The sequence below is a fragment of the Piliocolobus tephrosceles genome, chromosome 9 (genome assembly GCF_002776525.5).
Source record: "Piliocolobus tephrosceles isolate RC106 chromosome 9, ASM277652v3, whole genome shotgun sequence".
Classification (NCBI taxonomy): domain Eukaryota; kingdom Metazoa; phylum Chordata; class Mammalia; order Primates; family Cercopithecidae; genus Piliocolobus; species Piliocolobus tephrosceles.
The window spans coordinates 54,959,779-54,972,254 of NC_045442.1; positions in this window are offsets into that span (position 1 = coordinate 54,959,779).

Consider the following 12,476-nt stretch of genomic DNA (forward strand, 5'->3'; position numbering starts at 1 on the left):
GGATCTTGAATGTGAGATTAGGGCTAGATGAAAAAAGGAAACCAGGGTTTGCTGAGCAGTTGTTATGTGCCAGGGGCTATACTCCCTGCTTTAAACAGGTTTGTTATGTCCTCTAATGTAGCAGTCCCCAACCTTTCTGGCACCAGAGACCGGTTTTGTGGAAGACAATTTTTCCACAGACTGGGAGGTGGGGATGGTTTCGGGATGAAACTGTTTCATCTCAGACGATCAGGCATTAGAGTCTCATAAGGAGCGGGCAACCTCGATCCCTCGCACGTGCAGTTCACAAAAGAGGGGACGCACTCCTGTGAGAATCCAGTGCTGCCACTGATCTGACGGGAGGTGCAGCTCAGGTGGTAATTCCGCAGGCCTGACGCTCACTTCCTGCTGTGCCACCTGGATCCTAATGGGCCACGCGGACAGGTACCAGTTCCTGGCCTGGGAGTTGGGGACCCCAGCTTTAATGAACCAACCAATCACGCTGTCATTTCTCATAACAGTCTTATGAAGTTATTACTCTCCCAATGTGAAAGCTGAGCTTTGAGAATTTTCAGCAACTTACCCCAAGATAGTTAGAGGCTGAAATGGAATTTTCCACTTATCACTGGTAAGCTCTCCAGATAGTACCAAAATACAACAGAACTATGCCCTGAAAAAGCAGTTCCCTTGCCCTTCATTAAATCTTTAAAAGGTATTAACCCTCATGTGGTCACTAAGGATGTATCTAAAAGCTCTAAACCTAAATTCTTCACCTACAACAAGCGTGGATTTCACCAACCTGACCTTGACCTTAACTTATAAGCAGAGAACTGCCCGCACCTAGATTCACCCAGGGGAGACCTGGGATGCAGGCTTGATATTTTACTCCTACCTTTCGGTGCCAATATTCAGGGGCTCAAAGAATTTCAGCCGTTCTGCTTTGTGGGGAGCTTTCAGATCAGTTAGTGATTTTTTGAATGTGTAGTTTAATGATAGATTGACAACATATGGGTTTTTGGCCACTTGTAGGAGGCATAACTACAAAGAAATATCGCCTTTTAAAAGCTGTTCTGTAAGCCAGATGCAGTGGTATGTGCTTGTAGTCCCGGCTACTCAGGAGGCCAAGGTTGGGGAGATTCCTTGATTCCAAGAGTTTGAGCTCAGCCTGGGCAACGTAGAAAAATTATTGTTTAAACAAAGTTACAAGGATATAGTTATAAAAAAGAAGGTCAACTCGGGAAACTATACTTATTTAAGATGCTGTCTTGCTTGAACTATTTTGTTAAGAAGAAAGACCATTAATTGAGACACTTCTATCTGCTGTTAAACCTTTTATAGTTAATCTACGAGGTAGGTAATTTTATTCCCTGTATGCAGATGAAAAATCCGAGACTTAGAAATATTTTGAGTCACTTAATATTAGCCATCTAGCAAACTTAGATTTCAACCTGTCTGTCCAGATGTGACAAAGCCTGTGTTATTTCAACTCAAGTGATTATCTCTTTTAGAATTTCCTTTCAGGATTGGCAGCATGTTCTTTCAAGTAACTCCACTGGTAGCAGCTGATCATCCAAGGTAGATGTAATTTTGGAGAGTCAAGTTCATTTGAAGTCAAGACCTAGTGGATGATCACATTGCATGATGTCATTTTGTTACTTTGACTAGAAAAAATAAATGAGAGAGAAAGTCAAAATGACCTCTCATTCATCTTGCTTTCCTATAGCCACAAATATTTTGTTTTACATAGTCAATCAGTAGGGTTGTTTTAATGTAAAATTATTTGTTGAGGCCTGGAGGGGTGACTCACACCTGTAATCCCAGCACTTTAGGAGGAGGCCGAGGCGGGCAAATCACAAGGTCAGGAGATCGAGACCATTCTGGCTAACATGGTGAAACCCCGTCTCTACTAAAAATACAAAAAATTAGGTGGTGGACGCCTGTAGTCCCAGCTACTCAGGAGGCTGAGGCAGGAGAATGACGTGAACCTGGGAGGCGGAGCTTGCAGTGAGCCAAGATTGTGCCACTGCACTCCAGCCTGGCTGACAAAGCGAGACTCCGTCTCAAAAAAAAAAAAAAAAATTATTTGTTGAAATGTAACACATTGATCGATCACCAATGACCTACACTAGCATTAACTTGTTGGTCAGATTTTTCTGTTAGCTAGGATAATCTGGAAAGAATAGGATACAGACAGATGAGTTTTGATGGTGGGGTTAGGATGCAGGAAGGTCAAGCCTCAAGGGACTACTTGTGGGAGGGTCCAGGGGTTTGGGGTGTGAGGGTGAAGAATAGAGAGGCTGGGGGTGGGGCAGAGGGTGAGAGGATTGGGGAGTGGAAGTGGCCAGTGTGGGAGCAATAAAAACCGAGATATAGGATTAGACTCTGAAAAGGTGCAAAATAGGCATAGGAAGCCTGCCTAACAGTCTTAGGAAAGACAAGCACTCTGGGAGTAAAATATAATAAAATGTTACATAAAATTATACTTCCACGAACCACTTAGTGACTTGGAAGAGGTCATAGTAACCTCGTTTGCCTCAGGGAGAGATGAGTATTTTTCTCACTTGATTCACCATGGAATTAACTCCAGCTAAAATATAAACCCCTTTGGGGTTTTTTGAAAACTTTAATTACCTCCCTTACTCAAATGTAGTTATGGCTATTGTGAAATGATGACCTACCTTTAACCTTATCCATCACCAATAACCAGCAAATGGAAAGTAATTAATGAATGTATGAATATGCTTTAATTTATTCAGGCTCCTCAGCTTCATGAGGTAGAGACATGAGGGCTTATCTGTCCAGTTAAATGTTTACTGAGAGCAAGTAAGTAAGTGTTAAATCATGGCATTTTAAAAACATACATGTGGAAACATGCGTATCTTACCTTCAGTAGGGGATGTTTCTCAGGATTGGAACTTGAATACCACAGTCATACTCATTTATGTATCTATTAAAAGCAGTGCCAATTTTAGTGAAGCACCTAGAATATGTTATAAAATGTCTGCATATAATTAATTCAAAATGTTCTGTGATTAAATCACATAATGATGCTTTGAGAGCATACATCAGTTTAATTGGGAGTAACGTAACAAAGAGATTGAGATCCAGAGTGCTGTAAATAAAAAGCTGCTTGGGGCTCCTGCAGTATAAATTCAGATCATCAGGAAATCTTGCAAAGGCCCCAAGGCTTGTTGTGGGTTAGCCTCTCTCTGCTATGAGAAGACAACAGAAAGATTACTGAGTCTCCTAACAGGAAGGCCTGGTGCAGGCTTTGAGATTACTCCAGTACTTGCAGGGAGAGGACTTGTACGTCAGCTGACTCATTACTCAATAAGCTCCTCTAGGTTTTTCTGTGGAGGAATGTGTATAGCACAGTCAGATGCCCCTTGAGGATGAGACAAATTTCACTTTTCACTGTAGTGAAAAGAGTTCTGCATTTGAAGGTTAACATATTTAATCTCAATAATTTTAGTTTCCTTATTTGTAAAATGGCCAAAATAAGATGTGCTTTGTAGAAGTTTTTGAGGATGAGAGGGAAAAAAAAAAAACAACCCAAAAACTCATGGAGCACCAGATACAGTGCCTGGCATGTAGGAGATATCAATAAATGCCATTGGTTTTCCCATGCCCCCCAGCACAGAGTGTCCTGAACATTGTAAGAACAATAGATCATTGCTGATGTGACTGAAATGTGCCCATTGAGATGAATTCCCCACAGGGGTGGCCTATATTTCTAGTCAAAGACTGAAGGAACAAATGAAACTGAAATCTGTATTAAGACACACTCAGGCTATGGCAATGGAGAAAACTAGAAAAATGTCACAAGATCAATAACTACTGCTTTCCCATGATGGGAACACAAAACTGAGGACAGAAAAGCAGACAGGTGGCATTAGTTCTGCCATCTCTCCTTGTCGTTCTCATGCAGCATTACTAACTGATCGCAGCCGTCTGCCCTCTCTACTCAGATGGGTCTTCAGACCCCTAACATAGGGTTCAAGTAGGCATTCATAATCTAATTAGCATTGGCACTCATGATAATGCCTATTTACTATTCTTGGCAGAAGAATGCCGCCCACGGCCTGCCTGACCCTATCAGTTGAGTAACAAAAGAACAATTACTCTTCTCCTCTGTCACCTTTCTGAATCCATCCCAGAGTGAGAGGGAAAAGAGCTCTGTTCCTTTCTCTTTGTAGAGTGATTTTTAGTCTGTGGGTTATTCCTGACACTTGATATTTGGATACCACTTTATAGTTTAGATATATTTTAAGGAATACTTAATCCTGACAATGACCTTGGGTGAGAGGTAGGCCACATATTACCCTCACTCTACATAGGAGAAAACCAAAGCTCTGAGGAGCTAAAGAACTTATCTAAGCTGAACTTATCCAGTAATTTGTATAGATGGAACTTGAAGATGGGAATGTTCCACTCCAAAATCTGGTAATTATTGAGACACCAATGCTACAATTACTGAGTAGTCTCAGGGAGAAGACTATGAATAGTAAGGGTACACAAATGCATCATTGAGGAGACTTAGCAGGACCCTGTCCTAGGCGAGATACTACCAGCAATTGTACACAACTGCAGCTTTGAGGACACACCAAACAGTGGTAGCAGGGATCAGGCACAAGAAGGAGACCACCATGACTGGCATGGGAGGTGATGCAGGGAAGCCGGAGCATATTAGGAAATGTTCCAAGAGAACACTTCAAGTGCCAGACAAAACACATTACATCACTTTTTTCTTTATTGAGCTATAATCTGTGATTCTGTCTAAACCCTTTGGAATCAATTTATATTTTTAGTTTGTCAAATAAGGTTACTGTCTAAATTTTTTTTTTTTGTCTTAGTCCTAAAAAAAATACGTTTTAAGATTCAGGGTCTGAAGGAGAAACCTGATATTCTTAAATTGGCAAAAGTGTCTGTATCCTTTCCTCCTACTCCCCTTGTGACTTTCTATACTGCTTTATCTTGGGGTTACCCATTGGTCTTTCCTGGGAAAGATAATACTGAATACAGATATAACACATGCAAATCAATAAGGCTCATACATATGAATCTCAACAAACTAAATTTTATAATGGAAGAAAAGATCTTTCTGCAACCATCAAAGAGAAAACATGAAATAACTAAAAACTAGGCTTAAACAACAAATGTGCAAGATTTGTGTAAAGAACGTTTTTAAATGTTAATGAGAGATTCAAAATACGAATTGACCAAGTGAAAACATACTTTATTTTTAGAAAGACTCATAAATATGTCAGTTTTTCTTAATTTAATGTAGACAGTTAATATAATTGTAATTAAAAGAGTACCAGGATTTATTTTTTTATTTTTTTGAGGCAGAGTCTTACTATGTGGCTCAGGCTGGAGTGCGGTGGCACTCTCTTGGCTCACTGCAACCTCTCCCTTTTAAGTTCAAGTGATTCTCCGGCCTCAGCCTCCTGAGTGGCTGAGACTACAGACATGCACCACTATGCCCAGCTAATATTTGTATTTGTTAGTAGAGATGGAGTTTCACCATGTTGGTCAGGCTGGTCTTGAACTTCTGACCTCAGGTGATCCATCCACCTCAGCCTCCCAAAGTGCTGGGATTACAGGCATGAGCCATCATGCTGGGCCTCAGGATTTTTTTTTAATGGAGCTAGATAAACTGATAGAAAGTTCATATGTAAAAACTAAGAAGAAATAATGGCCATGGAAAACTGTGAAATAGAAAAGTATTGAATGAGATATAGTCATATTGGATAATAATAAATTATGAAAAGGTAGACATTAAAATAGTGTGGTACTGGCATATTGATATACAGATAAATTAATGGACTACAATTCAGTCCAGAAATACATCCAGATATACACATATTTAGTCTACTATAAAAGTGGCATTGCTGATCAGTGGCATAAAATGGATTGTTCAGTAAATATTTTTTAAAAAGTAGAGAAAGAAAAGGAAAGAAATCAGAAAAGTGCAAGGAGAAAACGTGTGTGTGTGTGTTTATGGAGAGAGAGAGAGACAGAGAGAGAGACAGAGGTTTCCTATAATGCCCAGGCTGGTCTCAAACTCTTGGGTCCAAGTCATCCTCCCGCCTTAGCCTTCTGAGTATCTGGAACTGCAGGTACCATACCACCATGCCTGGTTAATTTTTGTTAATTTTTTTTTTTTTTTTCACAGATTGGATCTTGCTATGTTTCCCAGGCTGGTTTTGAACTGCTGGCTTCAAGCAGTCCTCCCATGTAGCTGGGACTACAGGCACAAGCCACTGTACCCAGCTTATATACACTGTAGAGAGTGGAAGGCCTTGCTAAGTATGATGTAAAATCCAGTGATTATAAAAGCTATCAATACATTTATTTAAATAATGTTTTAATCTTCAGGAAAAAAATAACAAATACTGTTAAAATGGGCATCTAAGAAAAAGTATTCACATTATATACAATAGAGAACAGACTCATTTTCCTAATTTATTAGATATAAGAAAATATAAGGAGTTCAATAGAAAAATTGGAAAATAATGAAGAAATAATTCATAAGAAGATATAGAATTTTTAAACATATGAAAAAATCCAGTCTCATTACAATAGAAATGCAAATTAAAACTCTAGTGATAGTTCATATCCACATATCAGAATGACAAGATAAAATAGTTTCATATTGCATTGTATTAGTGAGGATATGAGGAGTAGTCTATTTTAGACATCAGGGATGAAATTGTGAACAATAAAATTCTTTGGAAGATAATTTGCAATATTTCTCAAAATTATAAATGCATATTCCCTTTATCTCAAAGAATCCACTTCTAAGAATTTCTCCTACACATATACTAGTGCATATGGATACAAAATATGTAGAAACATTCATTTCATGATTGTTTTTAGTGGTAAAAGATTGAAGCAATCAAAATATTCATCAGTAGAGTACTGGCTAATTAAACTTGGTATGTACATGTAATAAAATACTGTGCAGCTGTTAAAATTTAAAAGTAACGAGTTTTAAACATTAGCTTTGTTTTGGCCATAGCATAGCTGCAAGGTCTCCTTTCTTTTAGGCAAAATCTCAAAAAGTTGTCAGGAGGATGGAAAGTACTATGAGTGGTGACTTCTCTCTCCAGTTAAATTCATCATAATAAAGAATAAGTCAATAGAAGGATAATTCACTAAATTTTAGACAGGCAGAGTGAATAGATTGTGGCTGCCCTTTAATGTACATCACTGAAAGTGAAAAAGAGAGGACATAAAAGATAGTTATTCAGAAAAGTATGTTATGGATAGGCATGTTTCTGGAAAATCTCTAAGGGGACATAAGTGGAAAGTCCCTAGATTCAATTTGTGCAAGAGGCTGCATGACTGTGACCCAGATGTAGAATGAGAGAGACTGCCTTGGTATGCTGTAGCAAAACATCAGATCCAGGACCCCAGGAAATAGGTCTAGGGGCCATGGCTTACTGAGTAACACTGTGCTTGCCTCACCTGTTGGCCTAAGATACTTCTGGGTGCTGATATGAGTGGGATGAGGGGCAGAACTAAAAGTCTGGGAGCTCCTTTTAGGAGCTTCTTAGCTTTGGCAGATTCCTCACCCCTCACTACTGTCACCCCGCTGGAGGCATCCTTGTGAGGAACAGAGAGGGAACACTGTGGATCCATATTTGTGCAGCTATATCTGTTGACTACACTAAGGATTCTCAACGCTGTCTGCCCACGGGAAATCACTCGGGTTAGTGGTAAGATTTGCCAGTGTTTAGCCTCCTCCACTAGGTGGTTCTAATCTAAATGGCCTAGGGTGGGACCAGGCATTGGTGTTTGTTAAATGTTTCCCCAAGTGATTTTACTGTGCAGCCAGGTCTGAGAAGCATGGGACTGTGCTCTTCTGATAACTTTATATTTACTTGTTTTTAATACTCAATAATGTTGGTGAGTAGAAATGTTTGGTGTTAGTGAGTTTTAGTCCTGCTATTCCTAAAATTCATTTGGGTCTCTCACTAGGCTTAAGATGGAGAAAGAGGCAAAGGGAGAGAGAGAGAATCATTGGAGGAAAAGTCTGAAACAGAATGAAAAATAAATGGGGAGATAAATTAAAAGGGAAATGCTGAATTCTTCGCTTCAAACTCACTCCAGAATCTTTGAGCATAGGACTAAAAGTTTGCAGTTTACACACTTCTGAGCTGAGTTGTATGCACACTTGAAGTTGGAAAGTTCTGATCTATTAGGAGATACATTAACAATACAATTAATGACAGAAAAGAGAGGGATTGGTGCCAACTGGCGAAGGGTGATGGGACAGAGAGATCATTGTCAAGGAGACTCAGACTATGCAGAAGAATAGGCTGCTTGGATTTTGCATAAACAACCTATGAAACTGGGGACTTTATGTGAAAATCAAAACCTAACTGCATTCACTTTTCAATGCAAATGTACCTGAGTTAGTCATTTAGAATGAAACTCATCTGTGACACTAATCATTGGATTTAGAGTCCACTATAATCTGGTATGATTTCATCCTAATTTCATGACATCTTCAAAGATCCTATTTCCAAAGGTTGAATTCACAGGTACCAAACATAGGATTTTGTAGGGGCAGGAAGGGGTGGTAACTTTCCTCACCCATTGTAAGGGTCATAGTTGACATTCCTTTAACAAAAGGCAGATTAACAACAACAACAAAATACATAACAAATGCATTTCATTAAAGTTTTATACAACAAAAGAGACTGCTGAAATTATGACCAAAAGACCCAGGGAAACCTGTTTTTATGCTTAGTTTTGATGAAGAATGGACAGCCATGCAGAAATGTGATTGGGCAAAAGGGTATGATCTAATGGTAATAAACTCAGGTGGAGAACCTAGCAAGGCCTTTCCAGATTCTTCTCAGCCTCCCTGCATAGCATTCTCTTTGTACCCAGGTATGGGGCAGAACCCCTCTAAAATGAAAGTCTTCAAGCAAGAAAAGAGAAGAGAGAGACCTTTCTAGGTTTTATGGTTTGCTTTAGGATAAAAGGATTCTAGTTTTTATGAACCACCTTGGAGAAGAGAAATTCTAGTTTCTATGACTTGCTTCAGAAGTGAAAGAGGGGCTGTAAACAGAAGGGCAAGAGAAGGTCAGAGAGACCTTGCTTCTGAGGCCCTTCTAGTGTCCTAAAGTTTAAAGTACTCAGCATGCCAAAGTGGCATACTTCGGGTCTTCTTGTTCTGAGCTCCAACAACTTCAACATATCTGTGTGGGGGACACAAGTCAACCTTTACCGATACTTTGTTCAAAGCTACCTTCATTTTGCTTAAAGTTGTTTTTGCCCAGAAGACCAGCAGCAGCCACACCTTAAAGACCCATTTTTTCCTACCTCTTCATTTACAGACCTATAAATGATTCTAGAGCGGTACTTCCACTATGGCAAAAGTATGGCTAAGACAAGGGATGGTGACACAACATCACTTTCTCCATCACTAGACTGATATGCATTAAATTATACTGACAAGACAGATGCCCTGGGAGCAAAGAGCCAGCGTGTAAAGAGAGAGAAGAACAAAAGTAGCAATCAAAGTAAGTGTGAAGACAGTTTCTCATTTTATAGCTCTTTTTCCTGCCCATATATTAGAATACTTATTTGACCATAAGAAGTTATTTGTCTTTACATCAGTTTGTTTCGTCCACAGGACCTGAACATTAATGTGTGAAAGCACAGAATTCCAGAAAGACAGACAAAGTGGCCTCTCATGAACATTTTGATCTTTTTTTTTTTTTTTTTTTTGGCCTGTTAAAACAAATTGTTGTAAAAGAACTCCCCAAATCAAGTTTCAAGCCAATTGCTTTTAAGTCCTTGTAAATGCTCAAAAGAAATAAACATCTTTGCCATTTGGTCAGTGACTAGGAATAGACTGAGTTCTTACTCAATGAGTTTTGATTTTCATTGGAAATTGCAGGCATAATGCATTTTAAGTAGACAGCTCTAATTCCTAGTTGTTAAGGAAGAAAATCTTTAGAATCAGGTTGGCAGAGTCCAGGATCAGGATCACAAGTATAAGGATATAGAGAGGAAAGAAGAAGGAGAGGTAATAAGCGGGTAATAAGGAGGAATGATGTCAGGAACAACAGATATCAAAATCAGAAGGGTTGGGGATGCTGAAGGCTCTAAATTGGATCAAGGCAGATAATCGTCCATGAGAATTCCTAGCATCTCCCAGACCTGCTTGGTCCTGGCGATATCTACTCAAAGGTGGTTCCCACAGCAGCAAAGTTTTACTCAAGCAGTTCATTTAAGGGAACTCTCACGTGGACACTGTGGATATTGTTTCCATATTTAAGGGAAGGGGCAAGGAGAGGGGAAAAAGGCTTCAGGACTTTAGTTTCTTTGCTTTTTGCATTAACATTAACATTTAACATTTAACATTAACTCCATACAATGTGTAAAATTCTTCTGTTTCAGAATGAATGAATGCTATTTTATCACCTTCCAGCTCCATCCTACAGGTGTGAGTCCAGAGTTATTTTGTTTTCTCATTGATAAATGTTGTAACGGAAGTTCCCTGGAGATGGGAGAAAATGAAAAGCATTTCACTGACTTGCTGAAGAGTGAAGGAAATCCAAACAGATTCTGATTCTGGCTGTGGAGTTAATGTTATAAATGAAAGGAGCCATTTTACAAGGCAACTTTTTCCCTCCCAGTGACAGGGCATATCAACTGCTAAGAAGTCCTCAGGGCCATTGCCTGGATCAGGGACTCTGTGCTGATGGTAGTAATGGGGCCCTCCGATATCAGCTTGGGAGCCGTAGCAGCTGCCTGAGAAGAAGCTGCAACTTGGAATAGACTTGGAAGCTCCCAACACACTTGGTTCTGCAATTTATCCTGAGCCTATGTCAGGTGATTCTGCAGTCCTCAGTTATGGCTTTGAGAGGCTAGAAGGTAGTTTGTGCAATGGATATACAGAGATGTGTGTGTGTGTGGGTGTGTGTGTGTGTATGCACATGTGATCATACACATACACACAGAAGCCTTCAGGTAAGCTGGTTTCTGAGGCCGACTCATGCTCCTAAACAGAATTGCTTGACTCATATTCATCTATGATATGGTTTGGATTTGTGTCCTGTGTTCCTGCCCAAATCTCATGTCAAATTGGAGGAGGTGCCCAGTGGGAGATGATTGGATCATGAGGGTGGATTTCCCCCTTGCTGTTCTTGTGATACTGAATGAGTTTTCATGAGATCTGATGATTTAAAAGTGTGGCACTTCTCCCTTTGCTGTCTCTCTCTCCTGCTACTATGTGAAGAAGGTCCTTGCTTCTCCTTCACCTTCCACCATGATTGTAAGTTTCCTGAGGCCTCCCAGTCATGCTTCTTTTAAGCCTATGGAACTGTGAGTCAATTAAACCTATTTTCTTCATAAATTACCTAGTCTCAGGTAGTTCTGTATAGCAGGATAAAAGCAGATTAGAAACAGAAGAGAAAGCAGAAAACATACCAGAAGAGTGAAGCACTGCTATAAAAATACCTAAAATTGTGGAATCAACTTTGGAACTGGGTAACAAGCAGAGTTTGGAAAAGTTTGGAGGGTTCAGAAGAAGACAGGAAGATGTGGGAAAGTCTGGAACTTCCTAGCGACTTGTTGAATGGTTTTGACCAAAATGCTGATAGTGATATAGACAATGAAATCTAGGCTGAGGTGGAGATGAGGAACTTATTGGGAACTGGAGCAAAGGTCACGGTTGCTGTGCTTTAGCAAGCAGACTGGAAGCATTGTGCCCCTGCTCCTGAGATCTGTGGAACATGGAACTTGAGAGAGATGATTTATGGCATCTGACAGAAGAAATTTCTAATGCATTGAAGTGTTCAAGATACGACCTGACTGCTCCTAACAGCATAGAGTCATATGCATTCACTAAGAGATGATCTGAAATTGGAACTTATATTCAGAAGGGAAACAGAGTGTAAAAGTTTGGAAAATGTGCAGCTCAACCATGTGGTAGAAAAGAAATTCAAGCCTGCTATAGAAATTTGCATAAGTAAGGAGGACCTGAATGTTAATAACCAAGGCAATGGGAAAAATGTCTCCGGGGCATTTCAGAGACCTTTGCAGCAGCCCCTCCCATTAGAGGCCTAGAGGCCCAGCAGGGAAAAATGGTTTAGTAGGTGAGGCCCAGGACCCAGCTGCTTTGTGCAGCCTTGGGACATTGTGCCCTGTGTCCCAGCTACTCCAGCTCCAGCCATGGCTAAAATGGGCCAAGGTACAGCTTGGCCATGGCTTCAGAGGATGCAAGCCCCAAGCATTGTCAGTTTACACATGATGTTGGGTCTGTGAATATGCAGAAGGCAAGAATCGAGATTTTGGGAACCTCTACCTACATTTCAGAGGATGTATGCTAATACCTGGATGTTCAGGCAGAAATCTACAGCAGGGGCAGAGCCCTCATGGAGAACATCTACTAGGGCAGTGTGGAGGGGAAATGTGGGGTTGGAGCCCCCACTGAGGCACTGCCTAGTGGAGCTGTGAGTAGAGGGCCGCTGTCC